This window comes from Haemaphysalis longicornis, unplaced genomic scaffold (assembly GCF_048455015.1).
Source record: "Haemaphysalis longicornis isolate Haplotype H1 unplaced genomic scaffold, Haemaphysalis longicornis Haplotype H1 scaffold_7, whole genome shotgun sequence".
Classification (NCBI taxonomy): domain Eukaryota; kingdom Metazoa; phylum Arthropoda; class Arachnida; order Ixodida; family Ixodidae; genus Haemaphysalis; species Haemaphysalis longicornis.
In genome coordinates this window covers 88,673,370-88,690,160 of record NW_027526422.1, presented here as the reverse complement: position 1 = coordinate 88,690,160, position 16,791 = coordinate 88,673,370, and positions in this window count along the sequence as shown.

Here is a 16,791-nt window from a genome sequence, read left to right as displayed (position 1 = left end):
CGTCTCGAGCGTCGCGCGTCGTTCTTTAGCCGCGGTAGCATTTGCACTCGCAGCGCCTGCGTCACATCGACGGTCGCTTTTTAATTAAGCGCCTCACGAGATCAGTACGTGGGGGCATTCGCAAAAACCAACGTTTTTAGATTAGGTCAGAAACTGCCGTCGATACGGATTCGACAGTGCTACGGCGGCTCTGCTCTGTGATATCCCTCCGACGGTCACGTGGTCAGCTTTGTTCACACAAAATCCACAAAATCCATCGTTTCGCGGCACTCGCTGAAACCGAAACTGCGACTGGCCGCATTGAAAATGCCTCTAATTAAACAACCGTCGCACGCTGAAGCAAATGAGGTTTCTACAGGTTATAAGTAGGTCACTAGCTACTTATCGCAACAAAAAAAACAAGATGCAAAATTTTTGTGTCAGTGCCCCTTTAAGAAGTTGAGAAAGGGGGGGCTCTCAGAAGTCGGACGGACAACGTTTTACATGCAGTATATATCAATGGTGCTTTACAGCTTAATCTGCTAGTTGCGGAACAAGGTTACAAGTACTAGCTCAACTGCAGGGTGTCATACCGGGTCTAATATATGTTTTGGAACAAATGAAGTGGCACTGTGTTATTATTTTCCTCAAGCTGTAGATATCGGCTAAAATATGAAAGCATTTAACCTTTCCGAGATTGCCTTTTTCTCATAACGCGATCACATCGCACGTTCCAGATTGTCGGAATTAACACCTCAGTTTTTTGCATGGCACAACGTTGGGTTATTAAACATTATTTTTTTCGTGGAGAAGTATGGTATAAAGTATAGTAGTGTCGTAATATCACGAGGAATCGCCAATCACCGAGTAATCACTTCTCCCAATTCGGCTCCCAATTCTCCCAATTCATCCCGTCCTAATTCAAAATAATCCACCTTAATTCAACGTTACTATTCATTACAGTTAAACCCGGGTTTAACGAATCTCTATTTAAGGAATGCTTGAATTGAACGAAGTTTTTAATTCCCCGCTGCCAGCCCTGCTGAAGTCCACGTGTTGCGACCTCTATTTAACGAAGGCGTTGCGATGGCTAACCTTGATTTAATCAATCAATCAAAGAAGTTTCTTTTTCGCCATATCTACAGTGGTCAGAGAAAAAATTCGCACGTTCACAGCTTGTTTCTTTTTGCCATTGTTTTGCCATTGTTTTTTGCGCTTTCCCCGAAAAAATTGGGTGGCGAAATGCACTACTTTACCTAATTTATCCCGCACCGCAATCTACTGTGCGCTTCCACGTATGAGAACGGTGTCGGTTAGGTGCTAGGCTTGTTTGTTGGCATTTTGTGTCTCCACTTAGATCTGTGGTGTCAGTTCGTCGGCGATTAGTTCTGCGACCTGAAAACGAGAAGATTTGTCTTTTCAAGACGAGGTCGCAATTTTAAATGCCCTCTCCACCGGCGAAAACGAAGAACGTCACAGCCCGGTGAAGCATCCCGGCTAGCACGCACTTACCGATTTTGAGTGCGGAAAATCAAGTTCCCGAAAAGGCGTTCTTTCAGCATATTTTTGGCCCTTGAAAGGCGTTAAGCCACCAAAAGACAAAGCGATGCTTAAATTACGTCTGTGAATACTCAGGTAAGTGACCTGGATTCTTTGGAGTGTCACGTAGTGACTAAGCTCGTTGGAAAGCCGCACGCGGAAATCACCCCGATATGAGGGGCAAATAAAACTTTCAAAGGTGACTTCACCGTAACTGATGTCTTGCGTATTGGTTTTGCTTCTGCTTTGTTCATGCGAGCCCTAACTCGAAACCTACATGTAACAAAAAATTTATAATTTTTGTCAACCTTGTTGTATGCAGGTTTAAATGTACTAAATATCAGTAGCCAATGTTTATTTCATCCTAATTCGCTCTAATAAACCTAATTCACCTCATTACAACTTCATTTCGCCCAAGTAACAATTACCGTTAATCACTAATCATTCATTCACTTTGGTGATCCCTATTCATCTCTCATACTCGGTTAGCATGCTTTCGTTCGCTTCCGGTCTTGTTTCAGCAATGCCATTTTCTGTGTCATTCGTCTCAACTCGGGGGTCAAAAAATGCCACCTCCAAAGAAGGCGCAAGACTTTCACCCTAATAACCGTTTCTTGCGCGCGGTGTTATGTAATTCCTTCGCACGCCCAGGCAAGCAATTTACAGTCGTTGTGAGTTATGAGTCATTAAAAAATATTGCACCTTGGTTGTAAGGCTATATCACAAATGATCAAAACAAGCATTTTGAAAAGCCCAAGGAGTGCATAAATTTGAAATTGCTTTAACATTACGAAGTTGTCAATCGATGTCAGGCTGTATGTCAAACAACGCATTCTGCAGAGTACAATACTTTCCCCACATGATGTCGCCATGCACATAATCGAACCAAACTATCGAATAGCATGTTAGCAATTAAAATTATTGCGTTGAATATTCGAATATGCAATTACCCGGATGTTGCCCGAATATTACCCGAATATGCCGATTATCGGTTGTTTAACATCTGGATATCCGGAAACCGGCTTTCAACTCAGGGTCGCTCTGAGCCGGTTAAACAGGATAACCGCTGAACTATCGAATAGCATTTTAGCAATTACAATTATTGCGTTGAATATTCGAATATGCAATTACCGGCTGTTACCCGAATATTACCCGAATATGCCAATTATCGGTTGTTTAACATCTGGATATCCCATGGAGGAAACAAAAGCTTAGGAGAGGCCCCCAGCTATCCCCGCGCATTGGCAAAAGTGTGGAGGAAGTCACGTGTTTTCGGCGGCCATTGGAAGTCGCGTTAGCAACGGCGTCCTAGCAACAGCCCGCCCGCCGTTCGCCAGTCATGGAGGAAAGGCAGCGCCTGCCTTGTCGTCCGATTGCGAAGATTGCTGCTTCGGCTTTGCTGCGCTGTGGTCTTGCGGAACTCGAAAAGGATGCTGCGAGTTGCGACAGCTGCGCCGATGTGAATATGTCATTTAATTTCTACTTGCAAGTGCACCTTGTACCGCGTCTTAAGCTTTTGCTCCGGTCGCGATCACGACGCGCCTATTGAAGTGCAGATATCGTGAACGCGCCGTCCCGTCGTACGCGCGGACACCCGTCTGGTAGACTTTCGGGAAGTGATACACGGTGTGCAGTACGTAGGCGACTTGCAACCGAACGATTCGCAACTCAATTTTTTGGTTATGGCCGCTGCAATATATAGTTTGCAAGGCCGGCAAAGCGCGGCAGTGCTTTTGCAACTGTTACAAGGTAGATTCCCAGTTGATATAATTCCATCGTCCTATTACCTTAGTAGGTGTCCGTCTGTTGACTGGAAGAGTGCTGGATCTGAAATCTGGATCTTTTTGTGGTCTCGCTCTGGATTTCGCTTTTCAACGCTTCATACTGCGAGGTTAGTGTATGAAAGTTTTCAACTGATATCACCTTGAATTTATTGACACTGAGACAAGTTGAAACTTGGCGAAAAAAAGTTTATTGACGCCACCCACCCTCTCATTTTTTTTTTACTCAATAAAACGTTTTGCCTCCTCCTCCTCCTCCTCCTTCGCAAAAAATTCTATCGAAGGCACGCGAACAACGGTAAAAACATTCCACAATTTTTTAGCGTGAAATCTGCATGAAGTACTGCTTACCTATATGTATAGAACGGCCGTTTAATTGACTAGTCATCTCTGGGATTGCCAGTGAAACTGCAACGCAAACTTGCCCGGTAGCCGCACGGCGTTCGCCCACTGTTTGAGGCGTTCTCCATCGCTTGGGAACCTATAAACGGCGGCGATTGCAAACAAAGGATGAATGCACACCAATGTACAGCAATACTTGTCAGCGGAATGATGCACTAACCGGTGGAAAGTGACGCCCAATTCCTTGGGTACCGATCGCGACTTGCAGCCTGGCACCGAGCATTGCGGCATTGTTAGAGCGAGCCGCTTCGCAAACCTGCTGCGGCCACACTGAAGACGTGTAACAGTGTAACCGCGCGTTTAGGTTCACGGTCACGCGCTGCAAAACGGCCTTCTACCTGCCTATCAGCTGATTTCCGCCGGCTCGGCGCTGGCAGATGCAGACGACAAGAGAGGCGATACAGGACGGAGGAGGCGGAGAAGGTGCACCGAGAGAGAGAGGCAAAAAGAGTCCGCCAATGGCATGGAGGGCCAATGGTCCGCCATTCGACTTACAGAAATGGCGTTTCCGGCTGCGCTGGGTGTGACGTCAGGGCCTCTCCTAAGCTTTTCTTTCCTCCATGGGATATCCGGAAACCGGCTTGCAAGGACAGGGTCGCTCTGAGCCGGTTAAACCGGATAACCAGTTTGATGGATATTTGCAAGCACTACTTGGAACCAACCGAGCCATGGGTAAGAAACCCTTTCGGCAAACCGATTGGTTTGATTTCAATGCGTAAATTGGGTAAACTCGCCTTCTTTCGCCCCCCCCCCCCCCTTCCCCCCCATGCCGTTTTGGGAATAATCATTGCAAGCGCGGCACGTGCCGACGGCAGGACCTTTCCCAAGCTTGACATACAACTCTTCTATCTCTTCTTTTCCAACCTTTGGAATTTTGTTGAAGTCGCGCTACCAGTGGTTTGTATGTTTTTGCTTCATTTAGAATAAAACTCTGCAGGGAGAGACACAACGGAAACACTGCAGCTAGCCCGTACCCAAGTAAACGGCCAGAAATCTGAAAAAAGGTAGCTTTAGAAGCAGTCACAAGACCTAACAAGCTAACTACCCGGCTCGTTAAGACTCCTAATAACCCCCACCGCACAAACACGCGGCCAAGTAACTACAGCGGAGTATCTAATTATAGTGTATACAACCTGCCTGCGCAGCAACTTGCCGCATATTTAATGACGCTATTGCTACCAAGTCCGACGAAGGTATAAAAGGAGAAGATTAGCAAAAAAAAATGGCGGTAATTAAAGCTGTCTACTTAGGAAATTAAGCCCCCGGGAGCACTACTATGAAGATGGAAGTGGGGAGGGGCGAAGCAAAGGAACGAATAGAGACGTGTGAAAATAAGCACACCGTAGCAACCGCACCTGCAATAGAAACTCCGTTTCGACACACCACCGACGTCATTTGTCACCTGACGCTTCACGCGGGAATACTCTGGGCGCAGCCATTTGCGGCCGCACGGTGGAGCGGTCATGCACAAAGACCGGGCTACCAGTTGACCTCTTTAGAGCAATACTGCGGCGGTCCTGCTCGCACTCCGTTTAACAGCATCCGGTGGGACTAGGGAAGTTCCAGTAGGCGATGTGGACACATCGCGGCACCAGTGGTTGAGCGAGAGAGTAAAAAACAAATGGATATGCATTGATGGAAAGGAAGGAGTAGTTAGAAGGCACTTTCATGATCGATATGGTCACGATAGTGGCGCGTGGGGCAGAATGACCAGGAAACTGAATGGTTGGGTTCGTGCGTGAAAGCCAATCTAGGCTGAGGTATTCGCCACGGCTCTGAATAGTGTGTCAGACGAGCGCACGCTATTGTACGGCTAACCGGACCGTTGAAAAGAAGCGAGAAAATGACGGGCCAAAGAGCAGAGCACGAAGAAAAGGAGGAAACCGGAACAAGTGGTAAAGAAGACCAACCCGTATTTTGTCTCGGGTGTCGATAGCTCGTTATTGAACACGTAAACAAGGCCGGTGATGGATCGACTGCGAGCTGTACACACTCACGCTAACAAATTAGGTGCAGTGTTTGGTCCCGGAGGCGGTTCGTTTATCTTCCTTTCAGAGTAAAGGCGAAAGTAACACGTGGTGAGCGTTGTGCGGGCGTTTATTGAGCGGCTCTGATGTGCAGCCGCGAAGGACAAAGGGTAAGTAAAGGAGATTCCTGTGAGGGCAGCAGCGCTTAACGTTAGGGTGGAATGCCTCTTTTATTTGTATTTTACCGCAAGCTATGTGGGACACGCTGGTCGCTATAGTGCGCGTCGTCGTCGTGGCCGAGGTAGACAAAAATTTCCTAGTATGGTTAACTCTGCTCTCGTGTTTGGATTGCGAAAGCCTTGAGGCTCCCCCCTTAGCGGTACTTAACAAAGGCTTCTTTACTGATACACCTTGCATGCGTCTCTTTTCTCGTTTCCGTTCCATCGTCCTTCAGGCAGACTGACAACACTTTACGTCACAGATTCTGCAGAAACACCACTCTCCGTAGCTTGGGCCCACCTGGAGTACTCACGTGCCGCCAGGTTCACCTGTAACGCCACGTGACGTTAGCGTCACACGCTCTATAGGCTAACCCTCACACCGTCTCAGGCAAGCGTGCTGATGTAGCACGGGGGTAACACATTCGGATCCTTGTCTGGGGACTCGGGCTCGATTTCCAATTTCAGTATGGACTCGAACGTACTCTTTTTTTTTCAAACTAATTTGTTTAGTTTATTGAAGTCAAGTCCCAGACGCACTTCGAAAATATTCCGAGATTATTGCACGTTCACCGTGCTCCTTACAGCGGAGGCCATTTTTTGTACCAGACAATGACTACAGCAAAGCCAACATTAAGAACTGGAAGCGAAACTCAGCTCTTATCAAGGGTACAACGCTGTGGAATAAATACGCTTGAATAAAAAGCCCTAAACTAGGTCAATAATAGAATAAACACGACGTTGTGCCAGGAGATTCAAAAGTGGTAAAAGTTCCCCGCTTCACACTTGCGATTTCAGTGGTCTGTCAAAAATCAGATGCGCTGTCACGCCTACAAGTGCAGTACACTGTAACATGTCGTTTCGCTTTAGGCGAGCATAATGAACGCTACGTGGTGCAGAGAGACATGGGCCTAGCGCATGCGAATTCTGAGAAGCTTGGTAAAGTATGTTCTCAAGAGAGGTTAAAGACAATACTTCCAGGTAAGTGGACAGCTATTGTGGCTAGATAGCACTACATGAAAAGCGTGGGCACTCAGTGGATAGAAAGACCATAAGGCTAACGATAAAATATTTAATGAACGATGCGCAGGCCAACACAACCAAGCTAATAAAAAAAACTGGCGAAGCAGATACCAACTAATAAATCCCAGGGAAAAAACCGAATGGAAGACGCCGTCAGAGATTTATAGAGCAGAAAAGCCTGAGAGGCAAATATTATAAATCGCCGGGCACTGCTTTGCTTTTTGAAATTGGGACAGGTTGCTGGAGAGTGAATACATCTGCTGGGAAGCATGCCTCAAATGAGGATGGGGCTTGTGTGGTCTGCGCAAGGAAAACAAATGATCCGCTACATTTTGTAGAAATGTGATTGCATTCATCCAAGTTAGCATGAGAGACACTCACCTTCCCGAAGCGCTAGAGTTCAAATGTATTACAGAAAAGGTACACCAAAAGGCAATCGACGTGGCTAGACGAATATTGGAATGCTGGTGGAGGAAAAGCTGCCACGGGGCTACAGTGTGGGGCTGCTACAACCAGTCCAGATCTAAATTTAGCTTGAGTCTGCCGCTGATATATTCGCGCTACAATTAACAGAGTTGAACAACATATATAGTAGTTGTAGAATCATTTGTTTAATTACACTACTACTGCTACTCTAGAAAGGAAATGTTGTGAGGTGATAAAGGTACCCTGCAACACGTCAGATAAAAGCTTTCACTCTTTCCTTCGTGACTGGAAGCAGTGCGGAAACTAGAGTTATTGCCAGCACGGAGCTGCAGTGCGTGATTTGCTCGTCGCAGCAGACCCGCCTTCCGTTTCGGCTTTGCTTCTGTGGCGATTCCTTCATCGTGGCTACCATATGCGTTTATTGCTGCAGCTGAAAGTAAGCCGTCCAATAGTCGCTACACCCCTGACATGACATCATTCGAGCGCTCGAAGAACACAAAGACAGAGGAAGAGAGAACGGATGACGCAAAGGATTCCTCTTTAATAAGTTGCACAATCGGCTCACAATGGCGGTAGCGCCGTTATCAGGTGCACAGACGCGCGACCAGACCTAAAAACTATCGAAACCGCCTGAGCGGTTTCCGCACCATACCATATGTGCGATGCCATCGATTCTTGGGCATTGTATCTGACACGTCAATGTCATGGACATATCATATTCGATGCCTCAAAGACAAACTACAGTTTTTCATCTAGATACTTCGGATGCTCCCGGGCACTGCACAGGGTTGCTCGGTTGCTTCGCTGCTACGACTCTACAAGGCACTCTTTATTCGTCTGTTTCGATACAGACTTTGTTCACTGTTCAAGAGTAACGTCCAGCAGCTAGAGGCACTACAGGCGCAAGCTCTGCGTATTCCCCTGGGACTCCCTAAGTGCACTTCAACGATAGGTACACTTTGTGAAGCGAGATGCCTCTCAGCCAGGGTACTATTGGGACAAGAAAATATCCGTGTCTGCCTCCGCCATGTTAGCGGTTCGTTTGCCCACCCTTTAGCTGATAGCTCCACAGGTCATGTGCAGGAATTCCTGCCGGTTTACTATCAACGTCCTATTAGACCCGTGTTACCACCTTGGCAGTTTCCACGTGGTCAATAACAACAACAGTGCCTGGAATCGGCAAAAAGTCAGCGATGCCTCCACCGGCCTTCACCTACTACACACTTCAGCATACATCTCGCTGCTATGGCGGGTGTACTCACGTATACGCTGATGGGTCCGTGACTTCCGAATCTTCCGCCGTAGGTGTATGGGTACCATCTTCGGGGGTATCTGTGAGCCAAAAGCTCAGCCACAAGACATCGGCTACAAAAACCGAGCTGGCAGCAGTAAGAGCTGCGCTGCAGATTGTCAAGGACTGCCCTCCAAAATCCTGCGTAATTTTCCTCGACTCCCTCTCTGCGCTACAAGCGCTTCTTAAGCGAGGAAATAATCAAGGCCAACTGATACAAGAAATCAAAGTCATACACACAGAGGCACTCCACGACGGGCACACTATTTCTTTGCAGTGGTTGCCAGGACACTGTGGCATCACGGGGAATGTGATATCTGATCGGCTCGCGCGCGAGCGCCACTCCACGAGCTCACCAGCACAACTCCCTTTATCCAAGGATGACGTCAACGGAATAGCCACAACTCTCGGATGGCTCATGCAATTGCAGCACTGGCGGAACCCGGACCTGCAGTACGCCCTCCTTTACGCTCCCGACCTGCAGTGTACGTTTCGTATACCTCACGGTTTATCGAGGCAAACAGAGTGTGCTATATATACATCGCCTGCGCCTCAAAGTAGCTTATACCAAAAGCTTTCTAAACAAAATCGGTCTGATGGCATCACCTCTGTGTCCACTTTGCGGTGTACGAGAAGACACTGAACACCTGTTCCGTGTTTGCCCACGTTTCAACTCGGCGCGAACGAGAGCGCGAAGTTTATTACGGGCGAGAACTGTCAACATGAAGAACTTTTTAGGCCCCTGGAACAGCGAAGACAGTGCGGTGCGGGGTTTTAAAGCTCTTGTGCCGTTTCGCACAGACTCTGGACTCGACTCTTGCCTGTGACCACCTCTGACTTTTTTTTAGGTGTGTGTGCGTGTGTCCGTCTGGTGGAGTTTCTTTCGTTTTTTTTTCCTTTTCTTGTTTGCATTATTCATGTAAGCATATAACCCTCATCACATGTTCACCAACCATCTGAAGTAGCAAGCCCAGCATTATGCAGGGCTGACCTCTTCAGTCTCATTAAAGAATTTTCTTTCTCTCTCTCTCTCACCGCTTCAAATTCCACCCCACCGAGTGGTTGTGAAATCCTCCCGCCTGAAGAGCCGCTTGATCGGTGGTACGCCGGCGTGAGCCCATAATTATTCTTCAGCTTGAAATGCATTCCTACTAACATCTTAGCCGGTGTAGTTCACGCGTAAGTATGCGCTTATGACCGTTTGCCAGTTTATGCGTGCATGGGTTGGGCATGGAAGGAGGAAGGAGGGGGCGTGCAATGCATAGCCAGGATTCACTTCGCTACCGATGACATGCCCGCTTTGCTGGTGGGAGGTTTAAACGTGGAAGTCTCATGGCTCAATGCGCCGTGTCAGTTGTTCGTATTCGAGTGGTTTGGGTCTGGCTTGGTGTGTTACAGAGACAGTAATGTTGAATTCCAGTCGCAGATCCGGAGCGGTCGCCGATCTCCACCGCAAAGCATGCTGCTCCCTCGAAGAGTAGGTGATCCGAAACTGCCTTCGGTACTGATTTGCTACCGCCGGAGCAAATGTCGGAGCATGGCGGGAAAAGGGATTTCCTGCAAGCCTTTACGTCCGGCCCTTCCAAAAGCGTGTGCTCCCTTGCAAGCCAACTAAAGCCCCTTCATCCTCAACAAGCCGATGAAGGGACTTTGGTCTCAACGGCTACCAACGTCACGGGTGACAAAAGCTTCAGCGGCCTTTTCGCAGGCAGGTGAGAAGAAAAAAAACGCTGAAGGCGCATTTTCCACCCACTCGTCGTTGGACCTGGGCTCCTCGCGGCTTGAGTCAGAGTTTTAGCTGTTTCAGTGCCGTTCGCTTTCCTCATGTAGCAAGCACGAGCGGGACACGGCGTTCAGCATCTGTTTTCTCTTTCTGGACTCTGCGCGCATTTGCTGAAGCAGACGTCATGGCGGTTCGGAAAGGAGAGTAGACCAGAACCAGAACAACGTCACCAGAAAAGAGGTAGCGTCAGCGAGTTCAGCCCGACTCCACCAAATTGTTTTGTTGCTCCAGTTTTGTTGCTCCACGGAGCGACCTTGGATCCGACGGCGCTGTCTATCTGCCATTGGAACAAGAATCAGTTGCTCCCGATCTGCCTTTAAAACAGGTTCGCTGCAAACAGAGAAAAACGCTGCTTTGAAACTGCTCCGGATCTGGCATTGAAATTCAACATAATATGCTTACGACGGAGGAGGGAAACGGACAGCAACATGTTTGTCCGCTCGAATAAAGCTCGAGGATTTTAAGGTCTCACTCGCGATTAGACGGACGCATGTCGTTAGCTTCGAGGAAGGGAGGAATTCAAAAAGCGTTGGCCCTAGCAGAGGCGCGAAAACAACGGAAAGCCGCTGCCGCTGCCACCTCCGTGACCGCCTCAAGTTTCAGCACGTCCAGTATTTGCGAATACCTCTCGGATGAACAGCTACTTGCCCGCTTTGAACGCCCACGGTGGCCAATACTACTTTTTCAGCTTAATGGGCTTTCACAGCGACATTTTCGACGGTTTCTTTCACTTTTAAGCACGCGCACATAACTGCCGGCATACAAGGGTTGGGAGGGAGGATGGGCGTGCACGTGAAGCTAGAGGTTTCATGTTTCATGCTGTTACTGACGGCATGTCCGTTGTGCAGGCGGGGGGTGTTGACGTAAAACGGCTCAATGCGACTGGTCCGGAGTCCTCTCAGTGACCGAGAAGACTGGGTTGGTGTGTTATTCAAACACTAAGATGCTTACGACGCTGGAGGGAAACAGACAGCTCCTTGTTTCTCTGCGAGACTAGAGCTGAGTCCGTTCAAGTTTCATTCAGCTATATAGGTATATATGCTCAGTACCAAATTGCAAACAAACCTGTTTTGTTTCGGGCATTCCTTGGACTGCGTCCAGCTTCGCAGGTGATACTTCTTAGCATAGTGGGTGGGCACTAAATTATTTTTGTAAGAATGAGGCTATGCGTCGGAAGCCAATGGGAATTGACCGCTCGCTGAGTTTTTCTGTTTTTCCTTTTTCTTTTGATGCGCTTTTTGAAATATTGCGCGTATAGTTAGTTTTGCTGTTACGCAGTGTCTAGAGTGCCGTCCGACGGCACTCTAGCTGATCGTTGCAGGCATGGCTAGAGTGCCGTCCGACGACATTCGAATATTTAACACTAGGCTAGCACCGGCCGAAGAGTCTGTCGTTGTAGTGTAGAAAATCCGTCTTAGCTTCTTGATCCCAAAGTCAGAGGTTCGAGACCGGCCTCCATTTTTTTTATTATTTTATTGAAGTGTAATTTTTACGCCTTAGGTTAGTTTTTGTGTTTTAAATGATTTCTTTGTGTTCGTTAGGTTACTATCTTATGTTATGTTTAGGTCAGGTTGCCTAGCTTTACGTCATCTAAAGCGATGTACTGCCAGACGAGGGAATTTTGTTATAAAACGCCGGTGGACGTCTATATAGTGGAGTGCTTATAATACGGTCGGACGGCACTCTAGACACGGCCTTCCTGTTAATTGTTTCTCTTGTGTGTAATATAGAACTAAACGCGCTGACTTTTTTTATTCTTTTGGATGTACGCGCTCTATAAAACGCGTTAGCAAATGGTAGCAGCAAATGGTAGCAGCTGCGTTAGCAAATGGCTTGCATGAGGCTGAGGAACACTTGACTTATAAAAACGGGTGTTCTGTTTTTTTCGTCCTTCACTTTTAACGCTACGTAAAATACGCTGTTCTAGACACGAAACTGATCTTCGCGTCTGCGCTTGCTTTGCGGGCTTTCCTTCTTTTCTGCGTCTAGCTTTTGCGTAATCTTAAAGAGCCATTAAGTGTGTTTCTTCTCAGAAATAATAGTAGGGTTTTCCCCAGAAACGACGACACTAAGTACGTTCCCTTTCTGCGAAGCTCTTTCCAAGCGATGCTATACTCTACCTCGAGCAACGGAAGCGTATCGTCCATAGTCGCATCATCGTTCTAGCTCAATTTGCATTCAGTCAAAACCATTAAACGTCAGATGCTTAAGGTACTTTTTTGTCTGTTAACATACTTTCCTTTCGCTACTTTAGATGCGCCACGAAGCAAAACGCGATCGATCTTGATTCCTTTCAGCCTGTAAGAAATCTCGTCAAGATTTATTCCAGATTTTACGATGGTGCCAGTTTGAGAGCTAAGTGCACTTTCGTAGTTACTATCAGAAGAGGAGAGGATGATTGCAGAAGCAGGAGGGTGTGTTCAGATAAGGACAGCCAAAGTGGTGCCATGACCATTTTTTGTTTAAGATAAAACTTTAATATTGTGTAGTACACTGTATCTCCACCATGGAACTGGAATTAGTTTAGTGAGCAATGCCTTAGTTGACTTAATAAAAAATATTTAGAGCACGATCGAGCCGGGCTACTTTCAACAAAGCTTGTTGTGGCAATTTTGGGGATCTGTAACCAGAGGAGGAAATTTTTCCGAAGGCTCTTAATTTTTTTACCGAATATTTGCAAACTTTTCTGTTGGATTAAGGAAAATTGCCCTTGTCATGTTTGCATTGTTTGAGAAAATATTTCTCAAACTTCGTAGCGAGAGCAATGACGTTCAAAAGTAGACTTTTAAAAAAAATTTTGTTTGGCCGTAGGCAAAAAGGCTAAGCTGTCTGGTTATTTAGACTTGTTTACCAGGGGCTGCTGAACACTTCCTAGCTTGATCATTGCTCCAGGAAAAAACTTTTTCAAAAAGTGGGTCCGTAAAGTTGAACGAAAAAAGAAAATTTGGAAAAAAAGGCCATTCTTCGACGTCATTTAAAAAAACAATGTTTCGCAATTTTTGTAATATTTACTCAAAATGGTACTGAGTACCTGAGTATTGTAGAAAGCTAAAAATGTGTTGCATTATTTTTGTTCTAATGGGAAAATGAAGGTCACATTCAACACTTTTTTATGTCCAAACAACAGTTTAGTAGCACTCCACCGTAATAAATACAAATAATTATGGCTGTTTTTGAAAATTTTCGGAAAATAAAATGACATATATAAACAAAACTCATCAGAGTAGTCATATGTACCCATTATTAAATTTGTTAGTTGCGGAAGGCATTAAAACAATTGTGAGTTTTTTCCCACCTTGTGGCTTCTGCAGAGTAAAGTTGCTATTTCAAGAACGTTTTTTATCGGCTTGCCTTAGCTGTCTCATAAACCCATAGTTTACGTTTCTGACACTGATTAATCAGACGTGATTAGTAATTTGTCCCATTTACAAGCCAGTAATACGCTGCTGCGACTCAGAATTTTTGACGTGCGAAAGTCGTGGTCAAGGGGGTAGTTTCATTTTCCGTGTTACATGCGAAGTTCTAACTGCAAAAAAGTTCGTCTTTTCAACTGTCCGACTTAGAGGCTTTCGGGGATACTAAATTAATCTGCTTGCTGAAAAAATTGTTTTTAGTTCCTAGAAAGCTGAACTTTTATCTCAGAACAAAATCTGTCTACTCGTGCTTTCAACACTTCAATGTTAGCGGCAAGGTAGAGCTTTCTACTTCCAAGGACCTTCAAAGTGTCGAGAAGTACAGTTCAGAACCATCGCCGATACTCAAAATCTGACTTGAATGCCTTGTACATTGAAGTTCTTTCGTTTTATTTCACTATTTCCTTGAGTATACGGGATGCCGAGTACCAGCAGAACATTTTTGCATTTAGTTTGTTTGTTTTCCCCAAATGTGGCGAGTTCGCAATTGTCAAGATGTAGCACGACGAAGTTATTCACTTTTTAAGGATGCTGTCCACGGACTCTTTCGCCCCTTTGGTCACTTCGCTTGAAGGTCAACGCAATTTAGGTACAGCAGCTTGATGTTTTACAAGGCCTTCCACGCCGTTGTATGCAATTTTGTCATGTCGGGTTTCAGGAAAAAGCCGCTTTGTCCCCCTAATTGTGCTGCTGTGCACATCGATGAACTAATATTTCTTCTGAAATTTTGCGGAACCACCATCATTTATATACACAAAATAAAGGGAATATTGGTGCACGTTCTTCATGCACTCGCTTAATTTCTACCAACCCTAAGCATGAATGGGCCGAATCAGGACTGCGCTCCCACACAGATTTGTCGTAGTCTTTCGCTACATCGCGACGCACGTGAACACACTTATTTGCATCTGCTGTCCGTAATATCCATTACCATTAAAGCTGTTGCATTTCCGTACATCACAATCGAAGGTCAGACCAATGTTTGTCAACAATTTGAAGGTCCCTGGATGTAGACAGCTGTAAATTCCCCTTAACATTGAAGTGTGCAAAGTTATAGATGTGCAAAGGTAGACAGATTTTGTAGTGAGATAAAAGTTTATTTTTCTAACAACTCAAAAGAAAATTTTCGAGAAGCACATCCATATCTTATCCCCGGGAGCCTGAAAGGCGGACAGTTGAAAAGACTAAGTTTTTTGTGCAGTTAGAACTTCGCGAGTAACAGGTAACATGGCCACGACTTTCGCACGTCAAAAATTCTCAGTCGCAGCCGCGTAGTACAGGCTTGTAAAAGGGATAAATTACTAATCATGTGTGATTAATCAGCGTCGGAAACGTAAACTATGGGTCTATGAGACAGCTAAGGCAAGCCGATAAAAAACGTTTTTGACAGAGCAACTTTACTCTGCAGAAGGCACAAGGTGGGAAAAAAATTTAGTTTGCAGAAGGCACAAGGTGGGAAAAAAACTCACAATTGTTTTAATGCCTTCCGCAAATAACAAATTTAACAATGGGTACATATGACTACTCTGATGAGTTTTATTTATATATGTCATTTTATTTTCCGAAAATTTTCAAGAACAGCGATAATTATTTGTATTTTATTACGGTGGAGTGCTACTAAACTGTTGTTTGGACATTAAAAAAAGTGTTGAATGTGACCTCCATTTTCCCATTAGGACAAAAATAATTCAACACATTTTTAGCTTTCTACAATACTCAGGTACTGAGCACCATTTTGAGTAAATATTTCAAAAATTGCGAAAAGTTTTTTTTTTCAATGACGTCGAAGAATGGCCTTTATTTCAAAATTTTCGTTTTTCGTCCAACTTTACGGACCCACATTTTGAAGAAGTTTTTTCCTGGAGTAATGATCAAGCTAGGAAGTGTTCAGCAGCCCCTGGTAAACGAGTCTAAAAAACCAGACAGCTTAGCCTTTTTGCCTACGGCCAAACAAAATTTTTTTAGAAGTCTACTTTTGAACGTCATTGCTCTCGCTACGAAGTTTGAGAAATATTTTCTCAAACAATACAAACATGACAAGTGCAATTTTTCTTAATCCAACAGAAAAGTTTGCAAATATTCGGTAAAAAAATTAAGAGGCTTCAGGAAAATATTCTTTTCTTGTTACAGGTCCTCAAAATTGCCACAACAAAATTTGTGCAAAGTAGCCCGGCTGGATCGTGCTCTAAATATTTTTTTTTAAATCAAGTATGGCATTGCTCACTAAACTAATTCCAGTTCCATGGTGGAGATACAGTGTACTACACAATATTAAAGTTTTATCTCAAGCAAAAAATGGTCATGGCACCACTTTGGCTGTCCTTATCTGAACACACCCAGGAGTAGCTTGCGCATAGGAAATGCTGACTAAATGCGAAGAAAGGACGCCTTAATGAGAAGTTCCGGCTCCAAGGCAGCGTTGTTCATGGTAGTAACTAAGCCTTTAAAAGTGTCACAATTCCTAGACATGAAGAAGCAAAAATATGACTTGTCCAGCCAATTGCGAAGTAGCCAAAGAAGCAGTAAACGTCGGCTTCACGGACTCCTTACCCCGTTGTTGATGGTATCCTCCTTAGCGAGTACATCTTGTTTTGCTACTCTTCTTATGAGACTTCTGCAACCACTTGCTTAGTTGCTTCTTTAGGGGCGAAGCACCTGAGGTGCTTGGCCTGTCGGCGTCTCCTGTGGTCTCATAGTCACGGTACTAAAACACCGGGACGCTCGTTTTACAACGCCTCGCGCTACTTCTTAGAATACCTTTTAGCATGCTGCGGCGTGTGACACGAAGACACTTTAGAGCCAGTCTGTCTCTCATTTAATTGCTTAAATCCGGTTCTACGCACGAGAGGGCGCCACCGGCTCAGCAAGCGCGTGATTGCTTCTTCCGCCGGCGCTTCTCCGGGGCCCAATAAGCGCGCGCCGTGTGGCAAGAGAGCAACTTACAAAGTTGGACACACTTATACGCCGCA